At 42.7% G+C, this 26,420-nt stretch overlaps 1 protein-coding gene across 1 annotated transcript in view; it reads right to left on the reverse strand.

Moving 5' to 3' along the window:
• LRFN1 (leucine rich repeat and fibronectin type III domain containing 1) overlaps positions 1–10,362 on the reverse strand; it is a 209,339-nt gene extending 198,977 nt beyond the window's left edge. The window contains exon 1 of the mRNA XM_040404862.1: positions 10,276–10,362. The gene's annotated coding sequence lies outside the window, so the exon portion shown is untranslated. The remainder of the gene's footprint in view (positions 1–10,275) is intronic.
• Between the last annotated feature and the right edge of the window lie 16,058 nt (positions 10,363–26,420).

Below are 26,420 nucleotides of genomic sequence, written 5' to 3' on the forward strand. Positions count from 1 at the left end.
ATGGGGTATGATTCAGAGTTTATTTTGTTCTTTGGCATATCCAGAGACCAAAATTCTGGATTTCTGCTGACCCTATGGAACCTTCACACAATCACCGGATTATTTCATGGGAAAAATGCCCGTGATTGGTTATAATAAAGAGCAGATCACATTAGAGGCAACTGGAGACAATGATTGGCTGTCTAGTGGGGCCAATCTTCAGTATGTTGTTATATGCAGCGTTATCAGCCAGTACTACATGTACTGCACTGTACTGCTCTCTGCCAGTACTACATGTACTGCACTGTACTGCTCTCTACCTGTACTACATGTACTGCACTGTACTGCTCTCTACCTGTACTACATGTACTGCACTGTACTGCTCTCTACCTGTACTACATGTGTTGCACTGTACTGCTCTCTACCTGTACTACATGTACTGCACTGTACTGCTCTCTGCCTGTACTACATGTACTGCACTGTACTGCTCTCTGCCAGTACTACATGTACTGCACTGTACTGCTCTCTACCTGTACTACATGTGTTGCACTGTACTGCTCTCTGCCAGTACTACATGTACTGCACTGTACTGCTCTCTGCCACTACTACATGTTACTGCACTGTACTACTCTCTACCTGTACTACATGTGTTGCACTGTACTGCTCTCTGCCAGTACTACATGTACTGCACTGTACTGCTCTCTACCTGTACTACATGTACTGCACTGTACTGCTCTCTGCCAGTACTACATGTACTGCACTGTACTGCTCTCTACCTGTACTACATGTGTTGCACTGTACTGCTCTCTGCCAGTACTGCATGTACTGCACTGTACTGCTCTCTACCTGTACTACATGTACTGCTCTCTACCTGTACTACATGTGTTGCAGTGTACTGCTCTCTGCTAGTACTACATGTACTGCACTGTACTGCTCTCTACCTGTACTACATGTCTTGCACTGTATTGCTCTCTGCCAGTACAAGATATACTGCATTGTACTGCTCTCTACCTGTACTACATGTACTGCACTGTACTGCTCTCTACCTGTACTACATGTGTTGCACTGTACTGCTCTCTGCCAGTACTACATATACTGCATTGTACTGCTCTCTATCTGTACTACATGTACTGCACTGTACTGTTCCCTACCCGTACTACATGTACTGCACTGTACTGCTCCCTACCTGTACTACATGAACTGCATTGTACTGCTCTCTACCTGTACTACATGTGTTGTACTGTGCTGCTCTCTGCCAGTACTACATATACTGCATTGTACTGATCTCTATCTGCACTACATGTACTACACTGTACTGCTCTCTGCCAGTACTACATGTACTGCACTGTACTGCTCTCTACCTGTACTACATGTACTGCACTGTACTACTCTCTGCCAGTACAAGTACTGCACTGTACTGCTCTCTGCCAGTACTACATGTACTGCTCTCTACCTGTACTACATGTACTCCACTGTACTGCTCTCTACCTGTACTACATGTGCTGCACTGTACTGCTCTCTGCCAGTACAACATGTACTGCTCTCTACCTGTACTACATGTGTTGCACTGTACTGCTCTCTGCCAGTACTACATGTACTGCACTGTACTGCTCTCTACCTGTACTACATGTACTGCACTGTACTGCTCTCTGCCAGTACAAGTACTGCACTGTACTGCTCTCTGCCGGTACGACATGTACTGCACTGTACTGCTCTCTACCAGTACTACATGTACTGCTCTCTACCTGTACTACATGTGCTGCACTGTACTGCTCTCTACCTGTACTACATGTACTGCACTGTACTGCTCTCTACCTGTACTACATGTGTTACACTGTACTGCTCTCTGCCAGTACTACAGGTACTGCCCTGTACTGCTCTCTACCTGTACTACATGTACTGCACTGTACTGCTCTCTACCTGTACTACATGTGCTGCACTGTACTGCTTTCTGCCAGTACATGTACTGCTCTTTACTTATACTACATGTGTTGCACTGTACTGCTCCCTATCAGTACTACATGTAGTGCGTTGTACTGATCTCTACATGTACTGCACTCTACTGCTCTCTACCTGTACTACATGTACTGCACTCTACTGCTCTCTACCTGTACTACATGTACTGCACTGTACTGCTCTCTAACTGTACTTCATGTACTCCACTGTACTTCTCTCTACCTGTACTAAATGTACTGCACTGTACTTCTCTCCACCTGTACTACACTGCTCCCTACCAGTACTACATGTACTGCACTGTACTGCTCTCTACCTGTACTAAATGTACTGTACTGCTCCTCACTTGTACTACCTGTACTACACTGCTCCCTACCAGTACTACATGTACTGTGTTGTACTGCTCTGTATCTGTACTACATGTACCGCACTGTACTGCTCTCTACCTGTATTAAATGTACTGTACTGCTCCTCACTTGTACTACCTGTACTTTACTGCTCCCTACCAGTACTACATGTACTGCGTTGTACTGCTCTGTATCTGTACTACATGTACTGCACTGTACTGCTCTCTACCTGTACTACACTGCTCCCTACCAGTACTACATGTACTGTACTGCTCTCTACATGCACTATACTGCTCTCTACTTGTACTATAAAGCTCTCTACCTGTATTAAATGTATGGTACTTCTCCCTCTCGGGATGAATTGTACTGCTCTCTTCATGCACTATACTGCTCTCTACTTGTACTATACTGCTCTCTACCTGTATTAAATGTATGGTACTTCTCCCTCTCGGGATGAATTGTACTGCTCTCTTCATGCACTATACTGCTCTCTACTTGTACTATACTGCTCTCTACCTGTATTAAATGTATGGTACTTCTCCCTCTCAGGATGATTTGTACTGCTCTCTACATGCACTATACTGCTCTCTACCCTTATTGCATGTGTTGTGCTGCATGTGCTACACGGCTCTATATCTATACTGCCTGTGCTCCCTTCTAGCCCTGCATCTACCTGACCTGTATTGCATGCACTGTAAGGACCATAGTAAGCTGCTGTCCTCCATGCAAGACGTGTGTCCAGCCTCCAGCTGCTCGTTCAGTTGTACACATCAGCTACATGGAAGCGATTACTAGTTCTTCATAAAGAATAAGGAACGAGAAGACGGCTTCTTTAGTCAGGTCACCGAGACCTCCAGATCCTCTCCAGTAAACACTGGGAGATCTCTGATACCAATGACTATACATCAGCTCTAGCTGTCTCCTATCAGAGATCACTACATAATGTGCATTCAATTGTATCCGCTTATTGGCACTTACCATTATCAGAAAATTAAAGCCTAATAAAAGCAGGATCAGAGTTCATGCTTATTACCGATGGAGAACCATTATGTGCTCAGGCTTATCATCAGATAAATGACACACGATTCATTGTTTACAGAGTAAATGGATGGAAAATGACAATTATTTTAAGATGGTGAAGGTGATACCGTACAGAGATGACAATATGCAGCAATGCACTAAAAACAAAGATTCATTACAGGGTACTACAAATTTGCTACTGGGCTGTTACCGACACCATAAGAGGAAATTAATGAACCTTACCTAGAAGGACGTGTACATATTACTAGAACAAATTGCAAAAAAAAAAAACTCCATTAAAGCCATGGGATACAGGAACCATATACAGTCATAGGAAAGAAACGTAAAGGACCGGGTTCCAAGATGCCCTAAAAAGAAATTGGAACACGCATTTCACCTATCGGGCCAGAATAGCAGTGTCTCTTGACTTTGTGTTTGGTCTAGATCTTCTGCTGGTTTTACAGCTTAAAGTGGTATTTTTATCTCAGGATATATGCCTAAGATGGAGGTCTCACCTCTGGAACCCACACCATCTCTAGAAAGGGACTCCTCTGATCACATCCCACCTCAGCTCAGGATGCACCCTTGGACTCATGCACATGACAGTATCTATTCCGCAGATCCACAAAATACAGATGCGGTCCATGTGCCGCCCACATTTTTTTGTGTGGACTCATTGACTTCATTTGGTCTGTGGTCCCCATTTTGTGAACAAACAATGTTCATGGATCGTTCCGTCAATCCGCGAAAAGATAATGCAGACAGATGCGGCACAATTAGTATCTGTATTTTGCAGATCTGCAATTTGAATACTGCAAAATACATATGGTCAGTGCATGAAGCCTTGGCTGGGGGTCTCATCTGCACCTATCTCTTGAGTGGGGCTCCTCTGATGACATCCCACCTCATCTTAGGTGCAGGTTCCAGAGGTGAGGCCCCCATCTAAGACGTATCCTATCTCTAGAATGGGGCTCCTCTGATGACATCCCACCTCATTTCAGGATGCGTTTAAGATGGGAGCCTTACCTCTGGAACCTGCATCTGTCCCGAGAACAGGGCTCCTCTGATGACATCCTACCTCAGCTCAGGATACATCTTAGATGGGGGCCTTACCTCTGGAACCATCACCTATCTCTAGAATTGCGATCACTTGATGACATCCCACCTCATCTTAGGATACGTCTTAGATGGGGGCCTCACCTCTGGAACCTGCACCTATGTCTAGAATGGGACTCCTCTGATGACATCCCACCTCATTTTAGGATGCGTTTAAGATGGGAGCCTTACCTCTGGAACCTGCACCTGTCCCGAGAACAGGGCTCCTCTGATGACATCCTACCTCATCTCAGGATACATCTTAGATGGGGGCCTTACCTCTGGAACCTGCACCTATCTCTAGAATTGGGATCACTTGATGATATCCCACCTCATCTCAGGATACGTCTTAGATGGATGCCTCACCTCTGGAACCTGCACCTATGTCTAGAATGGGGCTCCTCTGATGACATCCCACCTGATCTCAGGATACGTCTTAGATAGGGACCTCAACTCTGGAACCTGCATCTATCTCTAGAACGGGGCTCTCATGATGACATCCTACCTCATCTTAAGATACACCTTAGATAGAGGTTTCACCTCTGGAACCTATGTCTAGAATGAAGCTCTCTTTATCCCTTCCCATCTCACCTGATCTCGCTGGCAGCTATATCTAGGAAACGAAAGGTGGTCAGGTTTACTAAAACAGCCAAACTCACTGTGCTACACTGTTTTTGTAACTCCTATTCCCTTTAATAGGAGTTACAGAAACAGCACAGCATAGTGAGCTTGACCATGATGGAGAGAGGAAAGACCAACATCTGTCAGACATATTTCCTGTGGATATGCCATCAATGTTTGCTATGACAATGCCCCTATAAGCATGAATAGTGGCCTGGCAATTGACTGGATAACCTAGGATGAGCAAGGGTAAGGATAACATAGAGGAGTAGGTGGTTTCAAGTAGCTTATAGGGGTCTCACAGTTGACTAGCTGGGAGCAGAATAGAGGGGTACAGTCACTAAATTGCAGAAGAAACTGCAGAAGGTGAAAATATTCCAAAAAGCAAACCCATTTGACACACTACTGGGGGATTTTTGAATAACTATCATAGAGGAAAGTTGGAACAGATACTTGTGCCTACAAATTAAACTCCAGCTCATAGATTTCACAGACCTGATTGTTTGATATGGATAATTCACCTACATTTTATTTTGTGCACGTTTTTTTTAATCAACCCTGTGGTGTCATTCTCTACCCAAATCTGGCATTGAGTGGACAACCCATGTCACCATCTACAGTACCATCATCATCAAGTCTATGCCATTATTTCAGCAAGCCCCCCCATCATGGTAATGTTTGTAACAGAACCTCACAGCTGAGCTCATTAGGGAAATGAACACTGAACCTAAAATACCAAATGGGTTACATAAAGGTACTAATGACATTTACAAACCAGAAAGTTGTAAGACTTGATGATAAGTGAGATAAACGTGAGATTAATTAAGGTTTCCCGTTTTGTACACTCCAGATGACTTGAAGGACCGTTGTACTAAGTTAATTTTGTACATGAATGGTAAACAAATGGCATCTATAATAGGATGTACAAGATAGAGTCAAAATAGAAAGAGAAGAGAGAGAGAGAAAGAAGAGAATAATGGAAGGAGAAAAAGATAAGAGAATAAATAATGAGAATAGCGATAAGAAGACAAGAGAGAGAGACTAGAGAGGAGAGAAAATAGAATAAAGAGAAGAGGAAAGAGAAGAATAGACACAAGAGAAGAAAAGGGAGGGGGAAGAATAGAGAGAGACAGAATAAAGAGGAGAGAGAGAGACTAATAAAAAGGAAAGAGAAGAATAGAAATAAGAGAAGAGAGGGGGATAAAAAGAAAATAAAGAGAATAAAAAGATGAGGAGATAGAAGAGAATAAAAGGAACAAAAGATAGAAAAGACAAGAGAATAATGAAAAGAGAAGAGAATATAACAGACAGAAGAATGGAGATAAAAGAAAAGAGAGGGAGAGAGACAGAATACGGTGGAAAGAGAATAGAATGATAGGAATAGAAAGATATAGAAGAGAATAAAGAGTAAAAGAGAAAACAGAAAGAAGCGAATGAACAGAGGAGAATAAAGAGAAAGAGAGAGAATTCATTAAAAAGAAAGGTAAGAGAAAGAAGTGAAAAAAGAGAAGAGAGAGACACTAAAGAGAAGAGAATGAGAGGTGAATAAAGAGAAGAGAAAGGAATAAAGAGAAGAGGATAAAGAGAAGAGGATAAAGAGAAGAGGATAATGATGAAAGAGAGAGAGGGGTGAGTAAACAGAAAGTAAGAGAAGAGAATTAAGAGAACAGACAAAATAGAAGAAAATGAAGAGAGGAGAAAGAAAGAGAGAATAGAATAGTAGTGAGTAGAAGAGTAGTGAAGAGAAAAATGAGAGAAGACTAAAGAGAAGAGAGAGAATCTTTAAGAATAAAGGAAAGAGAAGAGAAAGAGAGAAGTGAATAAACAGAAGAAAAGAGAGAGGTAGACACCCAATAAGTATGAGACATCATAGAGTTACTATGGATGCCAAGTGCTCATAACTTTACTTTTCTGGGACCCTTTGCAGTATTTATTAGCACATTAAAAAAAGAAAGTTCACTTTGGAGAATGGCGCAGGTCTCCGGATAATAAGCTGATCCCAGGGTACACCGTCGCAGGGACCTCCAGCAATCAGCTGCAATCTGTGGAGTAACCTCTTCAGATTCCTGCAGTCCCACCACAGGGAAAGGGAAGCTTTACGTAATCCCCAGTGGGATCAAGGGGCTGCCCAAGTAATGCATGGATACACCAGATCCTCCAAAGTCACGCTCCTTGATGTTGCTCTCCTTTCTCATTAATTAATGGAGGGAAAAAATTAGAAACTCTCTTTCCCCTTTTAGGACATTTTGCAATAAATTTTCAAAACTTAGACCCCACTTCAATCACTAGTTAATGAGCCCATTGCTTCTAATGAACCTCCAAACCGGATTAGCTGTATTTTCTAGACCGTTGACCGTTGACCCATTCACATCGGACCCACTGCTAGAAATGTTATCATTTTCAGCATCTAGTAGCTGAACATCATCAGTGACCATCAGTGCACTGTGCATTGGATGGTTTCTCCAGGACTCTGCATCTAGTAGCCCAGGTATGGTCCTCAGCAAACAAGCCTAAACCCCTTCTGTGCAGACAAATGAGATCCAGTAGATAAGTTCTGGCAGTGTCATTTGTGGTAATCACATTTGCAGTAAGCTTCCCACCTATTTGCTCACTGGTGATGGTCCCATGCCTTAACACCCTGCAGACGAGGTAGAAGATCTGGGTTGATGCATCACAATCTTGCATGCAATTCTATAGGACATCGCCGTGTCATGATATATGAGGACTTTATCATGTATTCGGGGGAGCTAATGAAGATCAAGGCATATCCATCCTTGTGTCATACATAGATGATCATACTGGTCGGTGTTTTTTTAGCCAGTCCTTTTTATGTGCTGCTGATACGTGTCAAGGCTGGAAGATTAATGCTGGTATCATGCATCAGGGAATGGAAAAAAAAAGGCATGTTCCTGGGCTGTTTGATGCAGAGTGCTGACTGGTGATAAGATGGTGGGATGCAGTTTTGCTGAGATGTCTCAAGGGGAGCAGCATATATGTGGATGTCACCTCTAAGGGCCGCTACATGTATGCAAATAATAATCATAAATGGATTTCGGTCTCAGAGCTGCTGATGAATATTAAGCCTCGGCTGGTCGAGGTGTGAGCTGTTCCTGGCAGGTCTCACGGTCTACGCGTTATTTGATGATTATACTGTATGTTTCAGGCTTGTTACCATGTAGCACTGTGTGTCAATGACCTGCCATGTGAAGATATGATGTGACATACGTGCTGACTTTTAGCCCGGTGACACTGATCCTGCCTTCTTGTAGGTAATAGGCATCCAAAATCTGATTCAGTGGAAGATCAGGAGGACATGTTTATCACCGTTGGGTCGCTTCAGCATTATGGATATGGACACTTTTATCTTGATGGAAAGGGGTATTTTCATCACTATGTTCAGCATTATGGAGAGAGAGATGGCGCCATACACAGGGGTATTCCTAGCAATATGATCAGGGATCAGCACCATGAATAAGGGCATGCTGAGCTAAGAGAAGAGGAATGAGCACTAGGAACAGTGGTAGGTTCAGCAATATGGACAAAAGCAGGTCCAGTAATATCTACTGGAGAAGGTTAAGTATCAGGGGCAGGTCCAGGAATATGATCTATAGCAGGTTCAGCACCATGGACAGTAGTAGACTCAGCAATATGGACAAAAGCAGGTCCAATAATATCTACTGGAGCAGGTTAAGTATCAGGGGCAGGTCCAGAAATATGATCTAGAGCAGGTTCAGCACCATGGACAGTAGTAGACTCAGCAATATGGACAAAAGCAGGTCCAGTAATATCTACTGGAGCAGGTTAAGTATCAGGGGCAGGTCCAGAAATATGATCTAGAGCAGGTTCAGCACCATGGACAGTAGTAGACTCAGCAATATGGACAAAAGCAGGTCCAGTAATATCTACTAGAGCAGGTTCAGCTCCATGGACAGAGGGAGGTCCAGTGATATAGACTACAGCAGGTCCAGCAACATGGACTGGGACAGTAATATTGACTAGGGCAGGTCCAGCACCATGGACAGAGGGGTGTCCAGTGATATAGACTACAGCAGGTCCAGCACCATGGACTGGGACAGTAATATGGACTAGGGCAGGTCCAGCACCATGGACAGAGGTAGGTCCAGTAATACAGACTACAGCAGGTCCAGCAACATGGAGAAGGGCAGTGATACAGACTGTTGCAAGGTCAGCAACGTGGAGAGGGGCAGTAATGTAATCTGGAGCAGGTTTAGCACCATGGAAAGAAGCAGTAATATGGGACTGCAGCAGGGTCAGCTCCATGGACAGGAGCAGTTAGATGGACTTCAGAAGTCCAGAACCGTGGAAAGGAGCAGGTCCACCAATAAGGACTAATAAGAACAGGTGCAGGAATATGGACTGTTGGAGGCCCAGCACCATGGACAGGTGCAGGAATATGGACTACAGCAGGTTCAACAAAATGAGCAGGTGCAAGAATATGGTCTGTTGCAGGATCAACACCATGGACAGGTGCAGGAATATGGTCTATTACAGGTGCAGGACCATAGACAGGTGCAGGAATATGGTCTATTACAGGTGCAGGAACATGGACTATTGCAGGTTCATCAACATGGACAGGTGCAGGAATATGGTCTGTTACAGGTTCAGGACCATAGACAGGTGCAGGAACATGGACTATTACAGGTTCATCAACATGGACAGGTGCAGGAATATGGTCTGTTACAAGTTCAGGACCATAGACAGGTGCAGGAACATGGACTATTACAGGTTCATCAACATGTACAGGTGCAGGAATATGGACTATTACAGGTTCATCAACATGGACAGGTGCAGGAATATGGTCTGTTACAGGTTCAGGACCATAGACAGGTGCAGGAACATGGACTATTACAGGTTCATCAACATGGACAGGTGCAGGAACATGGACTATTACAGGTTCAGGACCATAGACAGGGACATGTTTATGGACTACAGCAGGTTCTGCACCATGGAGGAGTTCTGCATCAATAACTGGTAGAATCAGGACCACTCATCCCTCCTGACAGAAGCATCAGAAACAGACAAACGTGGAGTCAGCGAGACATTGCTAGCAGGGAATGTCAGAGACAGCCAAGCACAGACAGAGACGACCTGAGACAGTCCCAGCTGGAGGGAACCAGAAAGAGACTGTCAATGACAGTCCATGGAGATCCATCCAAAGCTGGAGACAGCCAGGCAATCCTCATCATCACCAGAGACAGAGCAGAAAACAGGGCTGGCACTGCAGTGTGCGGCCACCTACCTTCAGCTGGGCTCTCCCTGCGCCATGCCATCCACCTGGTGCCAGCACTGGCCGCCCTTTCTGCAGCAGCCCCCGCCTCAAGGAACCAGCTGGCACGGAGGGGGCATTCAAAGGGCAAGAAGGGCTCCATCCATAGCTCCAATCCCCGGCTAGTTATCCCAGGCCATGGCGCTGCGCCCCGGCAGTGCGCACACCTTGACAGCCCCCCGAGAGGCAGAGGAAGGGCGCACATCCGACCCCCGGCAGGACCGCGCGGCAGCCGCCTTGTCCAATCCCTCGCTCGGTTAGTCTGGGTGTTTAGGGTGGGGGAGGCTGGAGGTGACAGGGAAGGAGGGAGGGCGGGGCCTGCGGCGGGAGGCGGGGCCCCGGGGCCAGTCCTCAGCACTGCGCCGCATAACATCAGGGCATCGCACACGTGCAGGGTCCGCCCACAGCCGCCCCGGCACATGCATGAGCAAAACACAGTCCTGCCACATGTGTGTGCATGATCCCATACATGTAACACAGGAGCTACACACTAAAACATAGCTTATATAGATAGAGCACATACATGTAACACAGGTGCTGCACACTAAAACATAGCTTATATATATAGATAGAGCACATACATGTAACACAGGTGCTACACACTAAAACATAGCTTATATAGATAGAGAACATACATGTAACACAGGTACTACACACTAAAACATGGCTTATATATATATATATATATATATAGAGCACATGCATGTAACACAGGTGCTACACACTAAAACATAGCTTATATAGATAGATAGAGCACATACATGTAACACAGGTGCTACACACTAAAACATAGCTTATATATATAGATAGAGCACATACATGTAACACAGGTGCTACACACTAAAACATAGCTTATATAGATAGAGCACATACATGTAACACAGGTACTACACACTAAAACATAGCTTATATAGATAGAGAACATACATGTAACACAGGTACTACACACTAAAACATAGCTTATATAGATAAAGCACATACATGAAACACAGGTGCTGCACACTAAAACATAGCTTATATAGATAAAGCACATACATGTAACACAGGTGCTGCACACTAAAACATGGCTTATATAGATAGATAGAGCACATACATGTAACACAGGTACTCCACACTAAAACATAGCTTATATAGATAAAGCACATACATGTAACACAGGTACTACACACTAAAACATAGCTTATATAGATAGATAGAGCACATACATGTAACACAGGTGCTACACACTAAAACATGGCTTATATAGATAGAGAACATACATGTAACACAGGTACTACACACTAAAACATAGCTTATATATATATAGAGCACATGCATGTAACACAGGAGCTACACACTAAAACATGGCTTATATAGATAGAGAACATACATGTAACACAGGTACTACACACTAAAACATAGCTTATATAGATAAAGCACATGCATGTAACACAGGTACTACACACTAAAACATGGCTTATATAGATAGAGAACATACATGTAACACAGGTACTACACACTAAAACATAGCTTATATAGATAGAGCACATGCATGTAACACAGGTGCTACACACTAAAACATGGCTTATATAGATAGAGCACATGCATGTAACACAGGTACTACACACTAAAACATGGCTTATATAGATAGAGAACATACATGTAACACAGGTGCTACACACTAAAACATAGCTTATATAGATAGAGCACATGCATGTAACACAGGTGCTACACACTAAAACATGGCTTATATAGATAGAGCACATACATGTAACACAGGTACTACACACTAAAACATGGCTTATATAGATAGAGAACATACATGTAACACAGGTACTACACACTAAAACATAGCTTATATAGATAGAGCACATACATGTAACACAGGTACTACACACTAAAACATAGCTTATATAGATAGAGCACATACATGTAACACAGGTACTACACACTAAAACATAGCTTATATAGATAGAGAACATACATGTAACACAGGTGCTACACACTAAAACATGGCTTATATAGATAGAGCACATGCATGTAACACAGGTATTACACACTAAAACATGGCTTATATAGATAGAGAACATACATGTAACACAGGTGCTACACACTAAAACATAGCTTATATAGATAGAGCACATACATGTAACACAGGAGCTACACACTAAAACATGGCCTATATAGATAGAGCACATACATGTAACACAGGTATTACACACTAAAACATGGCTTATATAGATAGAGCACATGCATGTATCACAGGTGCTACACACTAAAACATGGCTTATATAGATAGAGCACATGCATGTAACACAGGTACTACACACTAAAACATGGCTTATATAGATAGAGAACATACATGTAACACAGGTGCTACACACTAAAACATAGCTTATATAGATAGAGCACATGCATGTAACACAGGTGCTACACACTAAAACATGGCTTATATAGATAGAGCACATACATGTAACACAGGTACTACACACTAAAACATGGCTTATATAGATAGAGAACATACATGTAACACAGGTACTACACACTAAAACATAGCTTATATAGATAGAGCACATGCATGTAACACAGGTACTACACACTAAAACATAGCTTATATATAGATAGAGCACATACATGTAACACAGGTACTACACACTAAAACATTGCTTATATAGATAGAGAACATACATGTAACACAGGTGCTACACACTAAAACATGGCTTATATAGATAGAGCACATACATGTAACACAGGAGCTACACACTAAAACATGGCCTATATAGATAGAGCACATGCATGTAACACAGGTATTACACACTAAAACATGGCTTATATAGATAGAGAACATACATGTAACACAGGTGCTACACACTAAAACATAGCTTATATAGATAGAGCACATACATGTAACACAGGAGCTACACACTAAAACATGGCCTATATAGATAGAGCACATACATGTAACACAGGTATTACACACTAAAACATGGCTTATATAGATAGAGCACATACATGTAACACAGGAGCTACACACTAAAACATGGCTTATATAGATAGAGAACATACATGTAACACAGGTACTACACACTAAAACATAGCTTATATAGATAGAGCACATGCATGTAACACAGGTGCTACACACTAAAACATGGCTTATATAGATAGAGCACATACATGTAACACAGGAGCTACACACTAAAACATGGCTTATATAGATAGAGCACATACATGTAACACAGGTGCTACACACTAAAACATGGCTTATATAGATAGAGAACATACATGTAACACAGGTACTACACACTAAAACATAGCTTATATAGATAGAGCACATACATGTAACACAGGTGCTACACACTAAAACATGGCTTATACTGTAGAGCTGGTCCATGGCTCTGGGTTATATACAGCAAAATGTCTCATAAATATATATATATCTACACACACACAAACAGATCCAGGGCAGCACACCTTAGTATAAAGAGGAGTGCCAGCGATATAAACCTGACCACTGTCCCATCAATAAAATGAAAAAGACCACAGCACTTCCAATTGGTGATAAAAATGTGAAGTTCTTCATTAAAGGACTTCACATTTTTTCACCAATTGGAAGTGCTGCAGTCTTTTTTCATTATATATATATATATATATATATATATATATATATACCGTATATATGTAAAACATGTAATGAATTATCCCTTTAAGCATATAGTGAACTAGACAACAGCAAAGTCATGTGGCCGAGAGCATATCACATAGTAGAGTATATAATATAACCGTGATTGGGGTAAATGGGTTAGGGGTTAGAGGTAATGGTTAGTGGTTAGGCATCCCCATCAATCATTTGGTTTGACTTGAAGGACTTACGGTACTGTATGTCTTTTTCCAACTGTATTAACTATGTAACTATATGTAACAAGAAGGTTTAGAAACCTGCCTGAGCATTGGAGTCAGTAAGGTCTCCTGCTACTTAAGCTATTCAGACTTTACTGCAGTGAGGGGAATACTGTTAAGACACCCTTCACGCTTGGACACGACTTTGTCGGTCGCGTCTCGGAAACCTGTAAACCTCAATTGTGAATTATAGGCACAACTGCAAAAGTGAGGTTGCCAGCCATAGATTCTGCAGGAAGAGACTTGAGAAAGAGAGAGCGGAAAGAGTCTGATCATTTACATCCTTGCTCAAATCCATATAAAACCATCTGAGGAGATTCGCACTGTATATTGTGGGAACTGTGGGGGTCATTTATCAAACTGGTGTAAAGTAGAACTGGCTTAGTGGCCCATTGCAACCAATCAGATTCCTCCTTTCAATTTGGACAGCTTCTTTGGAAAATGAAAGGAGGAATCTGATTGGTTGATATGTGCTTCTGTGTTTTTGGTATTGTTAGATGTACAGTACAACGACTCCCATTTTTCACCACCGTAAAGAGAGACGTTTATTCTTTTAAATCTGGTCTGGTTACTGATTCCGTGCATCAAACGCCCGACATTGCACTCTACACGTCCTGCCTTGTACCCATACAAACACTTGACATCATGGGCACCCCAACTACCATGAAGCAGGAGCCCCAACATCAGGATGTGCTTTTGGGGTAGAAAGGGTGCTCCCCGCTTTCACTGCATGGCTGTAAGGAGCAACGGTGCGAGGAAGGGCACCGTGATTGACTGTGACGGCCAGAGCCACTACCACTCCCATCCTCTGCTCCAACTCTTCTTGGGTTGCTACAGTATGAGGCGCCACCATGGGACCATAAGAGACAAGCTAAATTCAAGGGGATGCTGATATATTTCTTCAAGATAGACAACCTGCAGAACTTTAAGAGCTAAGCCTGACCATAAGGCTAGGGCTCCACAGCTATTCAAAATTCACATTAGAATCACGGTTAAAGGGGTTCTCCCATGATTAATGTAAAAAATGAAAATCAGACATCATATAGTACATGGAAATATCTTTCTAACAAAGCTAGAACCAGCCCTGTACCTCACATGGATCCAGAGATCTCCCCATTCATTGCTCTGCTAGATTTATATCAAGCCGATAGCTCAGGGGGCGTGTCCATTCTGCTGCAGTTCAGGGGGCGTGTCTTTTCTGCTGCAGCTAAGGGGGCGTGTCCATTCTGCTGCAGCTCTCTCCCTATCACAGCCCAGGAGGCAGTGGAAGGATGAAACTGAGCACGTGCGACCATCTCAGTGAACAGGACAGAGAAATAAGAAAAATAACAAACAGCAGGTGGCGCTCATAAAGGAAAGCTCCTACCAAAAACTTAAACTCCAGCTTTGCTTGCCCCCAAACAAATGCTGAGTTCCCCAAATTGTAAGTATTCAACTTATGTCCTCGAGGGTCATTCCATTTCCCCTGTTTTTGGTCCTGTAGACAATGATTTTTTTTCTTAAAATTCTTGTTCAATGGGCAAAAAATGTATGGTTCTCAAAATCTAATTATTGGCGGTGGCTGCATGGAGGCGCGATGGTCCCCATAGGTTTGTATTGTAGACCTGTAGACCATAGTATCTTGCAATAATCTAGAGAATGCAGAATACTGCACAATACTGCTGAAATGACATGAAGATTGATGCAAGGCTGACTCTTAGGCTCGTGCTATCCTAGCACTGAGGGTAACTAATAAGATAGGAGCAGATAGAGTATCTTCAAATTAAATTTATGGCTCTGCATCCTCATCTGTATCCATTCTATTGAACCCGTGAATGCACGCCCGGTCACAGAATCACACAGAAGCCAATTTCCATGTCTTCACACATAACTCCTCGGGTGAAGATTAATATCTGGCCCTGGCTCTTGCTCCACTAGCACATGAATACTGGCTCTATATGAGAAGAGCTGCAGAATATTTCCTGTATTATTTATGTATAAGAGTCCATAGGTTCAAATCTTTTATCACCGTCTTATATTTTATACTGTGTATAGACAGGACTTACATTACTTAAAGAATATTTTACATTACTTACCTTGTACAAATCATCCTGTACTATACTCCAGAGCTGCACTCACTATTCTGCTGGTGGAATCACTCTGTACATACATTACTTATCCTGTACTGATCCTGAGTTACATCCTGTACTATACTCCAGAGCTGCACTCACTATTCTGCTGGTGCAGTCACTGTGTACATACATTACATTACTTATCCTGTACTGATCCTGAGTTACATCCTGTATTATACTCCAGAGCTGCACTCACTATTCTGCTGGTGGAGTCACTGTGTACATACATTACTTATCCTGTACGGATCCTGAGTTACATCCTGTATTATACTCCAGAGCTGCACTCACTATTCTGCTGGTGGAGTCATTGTCTCCGTACATTACATTACTTATCCTGTACTAAATCTGAGTTACATCTTGTATTATACTCCAGAGCTGCATTTACAATTCTGTTGGCTTAAAGTGTTTGTGCCAAATAGGAATTTATCCCCTATCCATCAGTTAAGGGATAACTAACTGATCGCTGCGAGTCTGACCACGGGGACCTCCACTGATCCCCAGAATGGGGTCCAATGTTCCCATATTGATCGAGCAGCAGGTCAAGCCTGTCTTCTGCTGCTCCATTCATTCTCTATTGGACTAGCAGAGATAGCCAAATAATGCATATTCTTAGCTTCTCATAAAGGTTGTAAAGTGACCATAAAGATGGCATTATCTATCTATCTATCTATTTATCTATCTATCATTTATCTATTATCTATCTATCTACAGGGAGTGCAGAATTATTAGGCAAATGAGTATTTTGACCACATCATCCTCTTTATGCATGTTGTCTTACTCCAAGCTGTATAGGCTCGAAAGCCTACTACCAATTAAGCATATTAGGTGATGTGCATCTCTGTAATGAGAAGGGGTGTGGTCTAATGACATCAACACCCTATATTAGGTGTGCATAATTATTAGGCAACTTCCTTTCCTTTGGCAAAATGGGTCAAAAGAAGGACTTGACAGGCTCAGAAAAGTCAAAAATAGTGAGATATCTTGCAGAGGGATGCAGCACTCTTAAAATTGCAAAGCTTCTGAAGCGTGATCATCGAACAATCAAGCGTTTCATTCAAAATAGTCAACAGGGTCGCAAGAAGCGTGTGGAAAAACCAAGGCGCAAAATAACTGCCCATGAACTGAGAAAAGTCAAGCGTGCAGCTGCCAAGATGCCACTTGCCACCAGTTTGGCCATATTTCAGAGCTGCAACATCACTGGAGTGCCCAAAAGCACAAGGTGTGCAATACTCAGAGACATGGCCAAGGTAAGAAAGGCTGAAGGACGACCACCACTGAACAAGACACACAAGCTGAAACGTCAAGACTGGGCCAAGAAATATCTCAAGACTGATTTTTCTAAGGTTTTATGGACTGATGAAATGAGAGTGAGTCTTGATGGGCCAGATGGATGGGCCCGTGGCTGGATTGGTAAAGGGCAGAGAGCTCCAGTCCGACTCAGACGCCAGCAAGGTGGAGGTGGAGTACTGGTTTGGGCTGGTATCATCAAAGATGAGCTTGTGGGGCCTTTTCGGGTTGAGGATGGAGTCAAGCTCAACTCCCAGTCCTACTGCCAGTTTCTGGAAGACACCTTCTTCAAGCAGTGGTACAGGAAGAAGTCTGCATCCTTCAAGAAAAACATGATTTTCATGCAGGACAATGCTCCATCACACGCGTCCAAGTACTCCACAGCGTGGCTGGCAAGAAAGGGTATAAAAGAAGAAAATCTAATGACATGGCCTCCTTGTTCACCTGATCTGAACCCCATTGAGAACCTGTGGTCCATCATCAAATGTGAGATTTACAAGGAGGGAAAACAGTACACCTCTCTGAACAGTGTCTGGGAGGCTGTGGTTGCTGCTGCACGCAATGTTGATGGTGAACAGATCAAAACACTGACAGAATCCATGGATGGCAGGCTTTTGAGTGTCCTTGCAAAGAAAGGTGGCTATATTGGTCACTGATTTGTTTTTGTTTTGTTTTTGAATGTCAGAAATGTATATTTGTGAATGTTGAGATGTTATATTGGTTTCACTGGTAAAAATAAATAATTGAAATGGGTATATATTTGTTTTTTGTTAAGTTGCCTAATAATTATGCACAGTAATAGTCACCTGCACACACAGATATCCCCCTAAAATAGCTAAAACTAAAACAAACTAAAAACTACTTCCAAAAATATTCAGCTTTGATATTAATGAGTTTTTTGGGTTCATTGAGAACATGGTTGTTGTTCAATAATAAAATTAATCCTCAAAAATACAACTTGCCTAATAATTCTGCACTCCCTGTATCTATCTATCTATCTATCTATCTATCTATCTATCTATCTATCTATCTATCTATCTGTCTATCTATTATCTATCTATCTATTATCTATCTATCTGTCTATCGATCGATCTATCTATCTATCTATTATCTATCATTTATCTATTATCTATCTATTATCTATTATCTATCTATATATCTATCTACTTTTATTTATCTATCTATCTATCTATCTATCTATCTATCTATCTATCTATTATCTATCTATTATCTATCTATTATCTATCTATTATCTATCTATCTATCTATTATCTCTCTATCTATCAATTATCTATCTAGCCTTCCATTCTATCTCCTATCTATATATCTAATCAAAAGGGTCACAGCAGCACTCTGGAAAATTCAATGTTAGGTATAAGATCTGTACGTTGATACAGGAAGTAATGTAAAGAATATTGCTGCCTTCCAGAACATCAGTGAGTCCCAGATTGGAACTAAAATGTTGCACTGAAAATGAGTGAAACAATTGCTGATTTCTCACTGATATTCTGGATTGCTGCAATATTTTTTGCATATATATTAAAGGGCTTCTCTGGGAATTAAGAAAATGATAATACTTGAAAATTACTTTAGTATAAATATATTCCCAAATACCTTTCATTAGTTATAATGACTCGTTTTGTCTGGGGAACAATCATTAGGAGAAATAAAATGGCCGCCGTCCTATTAGTCCACACAAAACCCGTCCTAATCACACAGGAGGACAAGTTACTTCACAACACTGAGCTAAAGAGCTGCCTCATCCTCCACTCTGCTCTACTTGTCAGGGATTATGATCCTGAATACAGCTGATAAGATCTTCAGCTGAATCTCTGTAGGAATGGAGTCCATGAGGAGACATGAAGTATAGAGAGGATGGATAGGACAGACTGTGGTAATGTGTTGCTGTGGTAATGGAGACTGCATACAAGTGCTGCTGCTCATCAGCCACACCTCACCCTCCTCTCTGTACTGCATGTCTCCTCATGAGCTCCATTCCTACAGAAATATATGCTGAAGATTTTATCATCTGTATTGAGGATCATAATCCCTGACAAGTAAGAGCAGAAGATGGCGTAGCTCTTTAACTTGTCCTCCTGTGTAATTAGGACGGGTTTTGTCTGTACTAATAGGACGGCAGCCATTTTATTTATGATTGCTCCCTGGACAAAACAAGCCATTTTTACTAATGAAATGTAGTTAGGGAATATATTTATAATGAAGTAATATTTAAGTATTTACATTTTCTTAATTCCCGGAGAAGCCCTTTAAGGAATAAGCATTAGCCATAGAGTTTTGCATCCATTTTCAAGAATTGACTCCTATTTCACATCCAATAGCAATCACAGGTATTAGATAGCATTATAGGTTAAAGGGGTGCCTCGAGGAGATAAAAAACGGCCAGAAGATGTTAAATATAACAAAGAATGGTCACCTCCACCGATTCCCCGCTGCTGCCATTCTGCCTCTGCAACAGTCCCTGCTAATCTGCACTTCCTCTCTCGCCTTAAAACAGGAAGAAACGCTAGCAAATTCTATGTTTTAATATTGTTAGGCGCTGCTTCTTGTCCATGGCCTATGGACATCCATTAGTCAAAGCAAAGAGACTCTCTAAGAAGCGGCTACAGCTCTGAAAGCCTCAGTGGGACCATATATTGCAGCATGCCCAGTGATTTGGCTGCCACATTTAGGTAAGTGGTTATACGTTAGGCCCATGTAAAAAGAGTTTCCTTAGACAACCATTTCTTGTTAGAAGTGTCTCCTAATAATAATTTTACCACAAAATATCCTGTCGCTGTGACCTCCGGCCATCAGCTGTAATCTTCTCCAGTGGCGAGTCTTCCATACCAAGAGGAATTCCTGTTTTAATGGAATAGGATGTTGAACAATTTTCTAATATACATCTATTTAAAATTTTGCTTGCAGACCTTTATTATATCTAGTGTTGAGCGAATCGAAGTTAACGAAGTGGAATTTGATCCGAATTTGAGGAAAAATTTGATTCACCAGGAATCCAAATTTTTGGGCATTTCGTGATAACGAATCAACTTTTCCTGAAATGGCAGTAAAAAAAAAAACACATACTCACCTCATCCATTTGATCGCTTAGAGGCCATCATAGCAATCTTGATTGAAGAAAACGCGCCAATTCCCCCGTGCGCTGACTTGTGACATCACGTCATCATGTTGAGAATTGGCGCATTTACTTCAATCAAGATGGCTTTGACGGCCTCTCCGCAATCAAATGGATGAGGTGAGTATGTATTTTTTTGTTTTATCCCCCTAATGGGCTAAATGTGACTCTCAGATGCCGTAATCAGCGTTGAACGGGGCATCTGAGGGCCAAATGACAGGGGGTGGCGCGATTGCTATTTGCCATCATTGCGCCCACTACATACAATGGAATGCGATTTGTTATGAATTAATTTGTAACTAATCTAATTTCTTGTCGAAGTTCAGCGAAGCAGACAAATCAAATTTTTGAAAACTTCGCTCATCACTAATTATATCCATACAGTAGCCTTTCCCTAAAAAGAAAATTGTACAGCCCATTTTATTCCAATAAAATACATCCACGGAAGAGCTGGATAGGACTAAACATAGCATCAGTCACGTAAGCTGTCACGTGACCCTCACAAGTATCATGTGACCTGACTTGAATATACAGTATTACTACCTACAGCAGCATCTCAGCATGTCTGTCAAGGTCAGTGTAAAAACAGATCTGCGTGTTTAACACTAAACTTTATTAACAACACCTAAAGACAGGCAGCCATTTTACATCACCTAGAGACAGGTGGCTATTTTATAACATCATCTAGAGGCAGACAGCCATGTAATATGATGTGAAGACTGATGTCATGCTTTCGTTAGGCTATGGATACATTACACAGGACTATACCATTCTACTACATATAGGGGTCAACAGCCTTATATAAGAAAGGCAGGTATGTAGAATGTTAAATACGTGTATATTAGAAAATTGTATGATTTCCTATTATATAAACAAATAAATGAAAAAAACTAGAATACCCCTTTAAGCATTACACATTCTTTTGAAATCAATGGGCTGTCCATGTAGATCACAAATGTGCTGGTTCATTCAGAATGAGGGACACTCTTTGTAGCTGCCCTCCACTCTAACAGATGAAGGTCCTAAATGTGGGATCCTTCTTAATGAATTCAGAATCCCCCTTTTGCTATGCAGATGAATGTAATGTATTGATGTTTATTAGGCTGGGTTGATTGACGTACCGGGAGGAACCTTCAAAATACCTCTGCATGCTGTGGTGATTTGTCCAGCAAAATGGCGGTATCCATACTAGAACCCGACAACGTCAATTATAGTTAATGGGAGGGATCGGGCTCGGGTTTAAAGGGTTATTCTCATCTCAGACAATGGGGGCATATCGCTAGGATATGCCCCCATTGTCTGATAGGTGTGGGTCCCACTGCTGAACGGAGTCTCCAGTCCGGCCACCACCAAGCTCTCTCCCCATAGAAGTGAATGGGAGCACACCGCGCATGACCGGGCACTGCTCCCATTCACTTCTATGAGCCCGACGAAAATAGCCAAGCTAGCGCTCAGCTATTTTCAGCGGCCCCATAGAAAATGAACGGAGGGCGGCTGCACATGCGCAGTGCGCCCTCCAACACCTTCAGGCTCCAATCTCGTTATGCCCCCATTGTCTTAGATGAGAATAACCCTTTAAGCAACTAATTCAGTTATTACTTGGGGAGACGCTAATTATACTTCAGTGGGATTTCACCCACCCGCCATCATCATTATTGTGCCCTGGCGATTTTGGGAACCCGGGTCCCCCATTCTAGTGATCGATAGCGGTCCCAGCAATCAGTCCTTTGCTGATCTAGCAGTACCACGTATCCAGCAAGTAGCTGAATACCCCTTTAAGGTGTCATGTTCCTTTAAATACAACACCTTAGACATTGTTTCCCATACTTGCGCCTGTTTTCCTGGTATTGACCAAATCTGAATAGCAGTGATGGCCAGTTCACAGTGTTCGCCAGCGAACACATGCGGGCTGCCATCTTGACTCACAGGTCCGGCGATGCACAGGTAAGCCCTTACCTGTGCCTGTGCCGCGAGCCGGTCTGAAACAAATGCGGTCACCGGCAACAGGCAGTTCCGAGAACAGCCCGATGAAGGCCCCCGGCGGCTTATCTTGGAACTGCCTGCTCCCGGTGACCGCATTTGATTTCAGACCGGCTCACGGCACAGGTAAGAGCTTACCTGTGCATCGCCGGACTTGTGAGTCAAGATGGCAGCCCGCATGTGTTCGCCTGCGAACTGGCCATCACTGCTGAATAGTCACCTTTTAATGATGTAGTGAGCATGTGTTTCCTATATATGGCTTGTCATTTCTAGTTGTTTTCTATACCTGCAGAATTTAGGATTTGTATCAGGATTCCTTATTATCAGTGATGAATGGAGGCTACAATTCAAGTGTGCGGCAATTTGTTTGCACTGTGCTATGTTCTGAATGCATGGACCTCATCATCCCCCATCTCAATGACTGGCCGCGCCGCTGCCTCCCAGGTGCTGAGCATATGTTTTCAGGAGATGCATTGCCAAATGTTGCAGCCGCACACAGCCAGGAGCTCGAGGATCCCAGCGCTGCGATCTGGAAGGACCGCCACTTTCATGCGGTCAGTAGCTGGCATCTGTATCAGTAAGCCCAAACCAGGACTGGGTCCAAAGCTCAGAAGAGCAGTAAATCTCTCCATTACAGTTTTTTTTTTCCTGTTTTCGGCATGTGAAAGGGGCCTATCTCCCCATTTAGACAGGAGGAATATGAGAAGAAGGCACAGGGGCTGAGAAATTGGTTCCATATAGAGTCAGTATAGAGTTATTAGCAGCTGCTTACAGTATTGAAACCTATTAAAGAGCATCTGTCAGCAGGATCAAACCAGGGATGGGTTCCAAGCTCACAACCATTACAGATCGTTCTTAGTACTGATATCTACTTTGCCTAAATGTATTTTTGAGGTCCTCTATGTGTCTTTGCTACTGTCCATTGCTACTCTTTACAGATCAAATGGTTTCCCCCTTTGTCTTCATTTCAGATAATTTTCTTCTAGATAGTTGATTCCTGAAGAAAACAAACAGGTCCAGAACGACTACGTACTGTATTCTCTGAAGAATTGTGGAAAAGAGGAAGCAGATGATGAAATGTGTCCTTGTACAAGCAACAGTGGATATAGGATCGAGTAGAGCCAAAGGTATCATTCAATCTTTGAGGGTTGACTTTGGGTCAACGCCAAGAGTGGCCAGTGGAAGCCAATGGACAAGAGTATTGCACCCCTTCTTTCTAAATAGGTAGAGCTCCAAATGGTCAGACTCCCACCAATCACACATGTGTGAGACATTCTATGGTATAAACACATCTGCCCTTTAAGAAAACTCAGTGGGGATATCTGTAGACCTCTTGAAGACCACATATCAGATAATGTTACCAGAATGAAAACTCCCGAAACTCGTGTTCAGCTCTGCTATGTTTCCAAGTCTATTTGAGGATATGCTCACCAGGTCGGAATATGCATCGAAGAGAGTACATGGCAGAGTAGATTCCAAGGGAAAAATCCAAGGGATTTCAGCCACGAATTTGCGGATCTACACGTGGTTTTAGCCCCAATCAACGGGACAAATTAACACGTGGCCACTGACCACGTTTTTTTGTGTGAAAATCATGGCAGCCATAAACATTAGTGATGAGCGAACTTTTCAAAAATTCAATTTGGCTACTTCGCCGAACTTCGACAAGAAATTCAATTTGTTACGAATTACTTCGTAAGGAATCACATTCCATTGTATGGAGCGGGCACAATGACGGGGAACAGCGATCGGCCTCTCCACAATCAAATGGATGAGGTGAGTTGTTTTTTTTAACCGCTATTTCAGAAAAAATTGATTTGTCACCATGAAGTGCCAAGGAAATTTGGATTCGGGGTGAATCAAATTTTTCCTGAAATTCGGATCGAATTCCACTTTGTTAACTTCGGTTCGCTCAACGCTAATGAACATGTCAATTGACTTTCTTCAAAATGCACATTTCAAATCAGTGCAATAAAAATCCCTATGAACTATGTTACGAATTCCCATTAAAATCAAAGTTTATTTTAAGTTTTCTTTGATGAATATTTCAGCATGGAACATGCACAAAAAAATCTGGGTAAAAAAACAAAACAAAAAACACCCCCTTCAATGCATGACAAATCAGAGGCATTGAGAAGAAGACCTCTCCTTACGATCAGGATCATCCATGTGCTATGAGTAATGGTTGGGTACGTCATGGCCACCCGGTCTGCTGGATGATATACAGTCGTAGCTAATTTCCTTCTATTTTCTCTGGTTGGGAGCGACGGAGAAGTAATTTTAGTGTTTGCGGTTGACTGAATTGTGTCAGATGACTTCCAAATATTAACATGCAGATAATATTATTCTTCCCTTTGCCTTTTGGGAGTTGGATTAAAAAATGATCTAATGGAGCTGCTGCTGACAAAACAAGCCTACCACATCAAGAGCAAACCTGTCTGCTTCACAATACCAAAGACGCCACCGAAACTGGAGCACCAGAATTAAAATTCCACAGATAATATGATCCTCGGAGGTAAAATTAATTGAGCGTTGTTAACTCGACGGCTGCTCTGCTATAATAAAGGCATGTATTCTAAGAAATAGATTGAGATAGTGGACGCTCACCACCCAAGATGTGTCTTCCCTAAACGTTGCTCGAATTTGGTTAACAACTCTAATTTCTCATGAAACAAGTTCAATACAATATCGTGACACGCGAGAGAAACCCTGGACAGGCTGCAATTCAAATCGCAACCACTGGGGGCCACACATAGACAAATATAGCTGAGATATCCCATGGCAGTGGCATTACGCATCTCATGAGTATCGCAAAGTCATTTTTGTTTTTTGTTTTTTTGTAAAGCTGGTCATTTCACACCACACACATCTCAGTAGTACAGCAGCCCGCAGCCGCCACTTTGTTACTCACCTATCCCGGTATCCCAGTAGGTCGGACCCACCTCCTGCACTCCCCTTCCCAGGGGATCCAGACCTCGGGACTGCTTTGTCTCTCCACGCTGGCTGCCCACCTGCTTCTCTCCTCTACGTCTGGAGGAAAGAAGGTTTGTACACAAACATAGAAGAGGATTCTTTACTGTAAGAGCAGTGAGACTATGGAACTCTCTGCCTGAGGAGGTGGTGATGGTGAGTACAATAAAGGAATTCAAGAGGGGCCTGGATGTATTTCTGGAGCGTAATAATATTACAGGATATAGCTACTAGCAGCGATGGACTGGCCATCGGGAGTACCGGGAGAATCCCGGTGGGCCGATCGAATTATGGGCCGGCCAGGGCCGCCATCAGGGGGGTAAAGCTCCAGTAACAGCAGGCAGTGTGGGGGCGGCGCTCACTCACTGACGTCACACGCCTGCTCCTCCCACTAGGCGCAGGCGCGTGACGTCAGTGAGTGAGCGCTGCCGCCCGCACTTGTTACTGGAGGCTGGAGGCGGGAGCTGAATGTATGTAAGGTACTGTAGTAAAGAGATGAGATGAGCTCATGAGCGCTGTGTTAAAATTAAAGTTACTGTCTGCAGCCTGCTGCAGCCGGATACCGATTTATTAATGTATACTACTGTGAGTGGCGGGGAGGGGGATCTATGGATGACGGCACTGTTATAGGGAGGGGGATCCGTGGATGGCACTGTTATGGGGGGGGGTCTGTCATGTGGATGACACTTATGTGGGGGGGGGTCTGTGGATGACACTTATGGGGGGGATATGTGGATGGCACCATTATGGAGGGGGATCTG

This window comes from Bufo bufo, chromosome 8 (genome assembly GCF_905171765.1).
Source record: "Bufo bufo chromosome 8, aBufBuf1.1, whole genome shotgun sequence".
In the NCBI taxonomy this organism is placed as follows: Eukaryota; Metazoa; Chordata; class Amphibia; order Anura; family Bufonidae; genus Bufo; species Bufo bufo.